General features: G+C 45.6%; 1 non-coding gene across 1 annotated transcript; it reads right to left on the minus strand.

The window, feature by feature from the left end:
- Positions 1-1,205: 1,205 nt before the first annotated feature.
- On the minus strand, positions 1,206-1,277 carry trnae-uuc (transfer RNA glutamic acid (anticodon UUC)). Its single transcript has one exon. It is a non-coding gene; the product is annotated as a tRNA-Glu (tRNA).
- Between the last annotated feature and the right edge of the window lie 5,603 nt (positions 1,278-6,880).

A 6,880-nucleotide genomic window follows, 5' to 3' on the forward strand; every position in this document is an offset into this window, starting at 1 on the left:
ACGACAGGTGTCTCCCTCTAGTGGCTCCTCACAGCAACACCAGCCTCATTTCAAACACATGCATCCACCACCTCACTACCAAAGGCCAGTTGGGCCTGGACAGACAGGAGAGTTTCAAGTGTTGGACAAAGGTCTTTAAGATGTTCTTATTAATTCTATAACATCTGAGATTAAAATCTATGGAATTACAACCAACAAGCAGCCAAACACCTGATCAGATGCTCCTTCATCAGGCTGAGAAGAATCAATCTAAACTGGGATGAAGAAAATTAACTGAGAGGAGAAACCTCCTGATTGGATGATATGGACCCACCTGATCCATGTCAGCCTTGTTGGAGCAGAAAGAGGTGGATCAGAGGAATCAGTGGATCAAGACTCAGGTGGCAGATGAAGAATCTCTGTATTCACAATGGAGTCAGAGAAATCTTCCAACGTGAGAGAACGTGACAGACCATTTTATACTGAAGACAGGCTGTGTGTGTGTGTGTGTGCGTGTGTGTGTGTGTGTGTTTATGTGCAGACTTTTCCCTGGAACAACGTTTTTTATTTGAAGCAAGAAAGCAAGAGCCTCCAGATCAAAGTCAGAATTGATGATGATGTCATCAGGGCTTTGATAGTGTATTTATTTGTACCTAGAATTCTGTCTTTGATCTCAGGAGGACATGAAAGGAACTCAACTTTAAAAAGTATATGAGAGCATTCAGCTTGGTTAGAAAACATTTTGACTGTTCAACAGTAGAGTTTGTTAGAAACTGTTTACAACACTCAGAATTAAATTGAAGATACAAAAACCTTCCACACTTAAATCCTGTCTCTAACTTCAAACTGGGGATGAACATTTTTATAATCAATCTGTCTCTATGTGTTGGCCCTGCCATGGACTGGTGACCTGTCCAGGATAAACCCCGCCCCTCACCTGAGGGCTGCTGGGATAGGCTCCACCCCCACGAACCATTGCAGATCATCAATGACCAAAGCTACTAAGGAGGATTACAGTTTGTCCTTGCAGGAGTCAGTGACTTAATAGAGTCTAACAAAGGGTTGGACCTGAATGAGACAGTCACCCTTCAACATGGGGCCATGGCAGAGTGAACCAAGAACACTACAATGGGGGTGAGAGTGGAGCCATGATGGACTCACAGTTCATCACCTCCACCATCATGTGGACCACCTGATCACCTCTCCCTCAACCTCTAAATAACTCATTCCCTGACCGGGAATCGAACCCGGGGCGCGGCGGTGAAAGCGCCGAATCCTAGCCACTAGACCATCAGGGACCACACTGAGCTCTCCAACAACAGAGACTATAGACAATGACTCAAGAACACAGGACTCTGTGGTCTCAGCTTGAGATGCAGAGGGTCCACCAAGACCACCAGACACCTCATCCTCCTAAAGACAGTCCACCCCCAGGATCCTGCCCCCCTCTGCTCCAACTCAGCCCTTCATTCATAACGTGACTTTCGCTACGTCCGAACTGCCAAGTACCAACCTACGTCCTCCTGCTACGACCTAAACATGGCGGCACCACTCAGACACCCTAGAAGATTGGTGGGGAAGCACGACCTCTGCTGGCAGAGCACAGACACCGCAATTAGGTAGACAGCACCAACGAAAGCCCCACCTGCTGGCCTGACTGTGGTACTGCACTCCACTCTGAACGCACCCTTCACTCATTCTCTATTATTAAGCACGTTAACGCACCTGTACAGGTGTGTTCACATTATATACATATTATATATTTATGCTTGGCCGTTTTTGATGAACTTGGGCGGTACTCTGGTGCAGGGATGAGGTCATGGAGCTGATCTGGGAGCAGTCCTGATGTTAAATGCTGTGATGAAGGACAGTGTGGAGGAAAAATGAGTCAAATTTAAATTGTCAACAGTTTAACGTTGTTGGCAGGACTCCAACCTGAGCAGGGAGACCCCAATGGATTTCTAGTCCATCGCCTTCACCACTCGGCCACAACGACCACATTCACACACTTTTGTAGGAGACTGAAATTAGACAATGAAAGTTCATGTCAGCACAGTCAAATATTTTTTGTCCTCTCTCAAAGACAAACTATTTGTGTGTGTGTGTGTGTGTGTGTGTGTGTGTGTGTGTGTGTCAGTGTTGTGACTGAGCAGTGAAGAAGACGACCTTCTGACTCCATTTTCTTTGTTGCTCTTCTATCAGTTCCTCAGTTTCTCTCATCAAGTGAAGCAGCTTTGACAGGTTTACTTCTCTGTGTGTTCACAACTTTGGTCTTTAAACTCCTGACAAACTCACCACGTCACACATTTGGTGAATTAAAGCAACAAATAATGACATCATGATGATTCAGGTTAGGGGGGCACGGCCTGGAGGCAGAGTGGCCGTCTAGCAGAGTTGCTGGTTCGGTTCTCACTTCAGCTGGTGACCATGTTGAAGTGTCCTTGAGCAAGACACTGAGCCCCTCATTGCTCCTGATGACCAGCATCCAAGACCAACAAGCTTTTGATTGTCTCTGATTCTCTGAGGCAAAGTCCAACACAGGAAACAGAAACTCTTGAGTTTGTCTCACATTTTTTAAAGAAACTCAGCACAGGACAGTGATAGGAGGCTTGTTTCCTTGATGTGGGCTTCACCTCTTTGACCTAAACTGGTCAACATCAGCTGGTGTTCACTCTGATGATGTAGCGATGGTCTGGATTCTTCCTTCTGGAGCACCAAGCTGCTGGGAAGAAGCCTGATGATGTCAGAGTTGTGTTCAGTGGCTCCTGCTGGGTCCATTTCTGACAAATGGGCTCCAAAGAGTTCAGCTGTTTCAAAGGTCAGGGTTGCTGTTAGCAGACGAGGTGGCCGAGTGGTTAAGGCGATGGACTGCTGATCCATTGTGCTCTGCACGCGTGGGTTCCAATCCCATACTTGTCGTAGGAGACTTCGGTTCCTGCTCCTAGATTCTGGAACGACTCTGAACTGTGAGGCTTTTAACTGACACAGATACCAGTTGAGTCAACTTCCCTTTCACAACCTGACCAAAACAACTCTGACACCCAGAGCTCACATGTGTCAATCACCTCTGGAGAAGGTCCCGCCCCCTTAGAGCCATAAATCCTCCCATCAGTGAAGAAAACTGAAGACGCCTCTTGGATGAGAGCTGAAGCGTCTTCTAGAAACCTGAAACAGTCCACTTGGAACGTTTAAATCATTCTACAATCCTACAGTTTCATTGAGCTTTTGTCCAAAGCCACGTTCATGTCTCACATGTATATAATATATATGTGACACTCTTTCATCTACTCATTGACCAAAAATGCAGTCTAATTCCAGTAAATTTGTGCAGAAGAAAACGTTATTTGTGCTGCTTCTTTATTCATTTATTTAGTTTAGTTCGTATTTTTTAATGTGTTTTCTTTTAATTCACATTTTGTCCATTAACTTCATAATCAGAGACTCCATCTCATCACATGACTAAAGTCTGGGTTCTGTATTGGTGGTAAAATATCCTTCCATGCCCCTCACTAGTTTGCACACAGAAAAGCATATTTTACTGGTTTCAGATCTCTTAGCTTGTTCTCTCTCTTAAACCTGCTGAGGCAGCTTTCATTGTGTGATTCATTTTAAAATATAAAGATGGAACAGAACCATTGGAATCAGATGTCAGGACATTTGAAGGAATGTCAATCTCCTGTTGAAATGTTGCAGTGTGCAGCTGAGGCTCTCTGGCAGTGGCACCAGGAGCCCCAATGGCAGAACCTGGACCCTCCTGGAGGAGAACCACAGGTGAGGGCCTTCTTGGCTCCAGCTTGATGGAAATCAAGTGTCTGAGGCTGTCAGCAGCCATGAAGTTGATCTGGTTGGCACTGGTATTTGTTCTTGCTGCAGCTCAGGAGTGATTCAGGAGAAGAGTTTCAGAACAGCCAAGGTTGGGGACTGGAATTCTAAAATTTCCCCTGGAACCAAAAAACCTTGGGAGGTAAAACCTCCAATCATAGCCACTCAGATGCAGCAGCAGAAGAAGCTGTCATCCACCCTGACAGTCAGAGCATCAAGTCAAGAAAACATCACCATCTTGTAGTTCCAAACCTCCACCTGTCAGATTCAGCTACTTCTTATTGTGGGACTTTAAACTTGAACACCATGGAATTTGGACAAGGAGTTTTCCTTCCAGTCCAAACATCATCGTCCAGCCTCCAACCAGAGGTCCATCAGTTATCATGGAGCCACAGGTGGAGTCTGGATTCTTTTCTGGAATGAGACGGCAATGAGAGTCCTGCCAAGTGACATCACTGACATGACAGGATGACTTCAGTCACGTGACTGGATGACTTCAGTCACGTGACTGGATGACTTCAGTCACATGACTGGATGACAGTGTAGATGCCAATGTAGAGGTTGGGGAAATAGTCTCTGAGAATCCAGCTTGAACCCACAGCCTCCTTGTTTTCCAAAAACCCAAACAGCGACCATCAGTCTCCCTCCAATCCTGTACTTGGGTAAACAACAAAAACAGAGTAAAAGTCTCTGGCAACATATTTGTTTCCTGTAGGGTTTCTTCATGTATGTGTGGTGTACTTGCTCTCCCAGAGGACTGCCATCTTTGTTCTGTGGGCTGACATGTTTTAGTGTCAGCACAGGTCATAGCGCTGAGACTGAACTCTCATTCTCCTCCAAGTATTATTTCCACCTCACACTCCTGCAGATATTCAAGTGAACAGGGAACACAAATTTATGCTCAACTTCTCCTGTGTATTCATCCACAGTCACTAAACAACAACCAAACCAAACAAAAGGGGGTTTGCTAGCATGGCGATCAGCTGTAGTTCACCATCTTATCCAGGTCACATGACTCAGGAGTAGCATGGCCGTCTGGCAACCAAAGGGTGGCTGGTTTGATCCTCACTTTCTCCAGTGGCCATGTCAAAGTGTCCTTGAGTAAGAGACTGAACCCCTAAATACTTCTGATGAGTAGGTTGGCTCCTTGCATGGCAGCCTTCAGCATCAGTGTGTGAGTGTGTGTGAATGAGAGGACATTGTTCAGCTCCTTGAGTGCTGCTGAGGTAGAAAGGCTCTGTACAAACTGAGTCCTTTTACCATTTCTTTCCTGCTTCTAGCGGCGCTGTCGTCACTTCCTGTGACCGTGGAGGGAAAGGGGTCCCCCTTCAGAATAAGTTTGATATCATTGTTACTTCCTCTTCAACATGCCTTTAGCAGACCAACTCAGAGAACAGCTCAGTGAGGTAGTGGGGCTGAGCGGTCTAAGGCGCTGGATTAAGACTCCAGTCTCTGAGGAGGCGTGGGTTCAAATCCCACCACTGCCATCATGTCCCAGGTCACTGGAGAGGTGTGGCAGGTCTCTCACTGCCTCTCCTTTCACTCCACTTCAAACCTGTGACCAAAAAAAGAATCCTCTTCTGAGTCCACAGACCTGAGCATCGCTGCTCTGACTACCAGGTTACCTCCTGGTTATCAGGGTGAAGTCATGGTGAGGTAATCAGTTGGTTTATGACAGAGGCCTCATTGTGAATTAAATAATTTGAATTCTTTACTTGAAGTTTCACGTTGTTTCGATTGAAAAAGGCGAGTTCCTGGAGAAGATCTTCTAGGGGTCCAGGTTAAAGCGGTGCCCCAGCTGGCACCAGGATCTGACCCAGGTCCTGCATGGGAGATACTGTCAGTTCTGTTCTGCCCTGCTCACAACCACAGGCTGGTGTTGAGGCCTGCAGCAACCAGGGCCCCAGTCACCAAGAGTATAAAGGCTGGTCATTGTGGCAGTGGGAGGAGTCAAAATGAAGACAGACCAATGTGAGCAGGACGTTCCTGGAGAAGTCAGAAGAACTTGACCATGTTTCCTACAGTACCCAGGAGGCCTGGTAGTTGTTGAAGGAAGCTCCAAAAGCAAAGAGCAGACAGCAGGACATCAAAAGAAAAGATCCAGACACTAAAACTACAAGTAGAAACAAGAAGAAATACTAAAAGCTTTGGAAAGATACTACAAGGTTGGATATACATTATTATATACACTACTATTCTCACTGACTCCTAAAGAGGGACAGGAAACATTAGAATGTGGATCAGATCAGCTGATTTCAGTGTTGAGTCCATCCCTCCATCCAATTTCTGTTCTATCCTTTAAGGGTCATGGGGGGGGGGGGGGGGGGGGCGATCCCAGGTGACATTTTTCAAGAGGCAGGTCACCAGTCCATCAGGAGAAATGAGGTGGTCGGTATCATGCAACCTAAACTAAAACATTAGTCAGATTAAATTCAGATTAAAGCAAGAGTCTCCAGATCAAAGTCAGAATTCCTGATGATGTCATCAGGGCTTTGACAGGAGCTAGAATTCTGTCTTTGATCTCAGGAGGACATGAAAGAAACCCAATTGAGGAAAGTAGAAGAGAGCACATTCAGCTTCATTAGAAACACTTGAACTGTTAAACAGTAGAATTTGTTTGAAACAGTTTACAACACTGAGTGACAGGATTGAAGAAGGAAGAGTTTTCTACTTTAAATTTAATTCTAACTTCAAAGTCAAGTCAAGTCAATTTTATTTATATAGAACCAAATCCCAACAGAAGTTATCTCATGACACTTTACAAGTTTATCTAATGAGATTGGTACCCTGGAAGGTATCACCTTGGCCCCCAGCACCACCCTAAGGAACCTAGGAGTTCTCTTTGATCAGGATCTGTCCTTTCATGCCCACATTCAGCAAATTTCTAGGACTGCTTTCTTTCATTTGTGAAACATTGCTGAGATCAGACACATCCTGTCTCAAAAAGATGCAGAAGAACTAGTCCATGCCTTTGTCACTTCCAGGCTGAATTACTGCAATTCCCTCCTATCAGGCTGCACCAGTAGGTCCCTAAAGACTCTCCAGCTGGTCCAGAACACTGCTGCCTGACTAGAACTAG

Source organism: Aulostomus chinensis, chromosome 1 (genome assembly GCF_037954235.1).
Source record: "Aulostomus chinensis isolate RoL2024-O1b breed Wild chromosome 1, RoL_Achi_v1.0, whole genome shotgun sequence".
Taxonomy (NCBI): domain Eukaryota; kingdom Metazoa; phylum Chordata; class Actinopteri; order Syngnathiformes; family Aulostomidae; genus Aulostomus; species Aulostomus chinensis.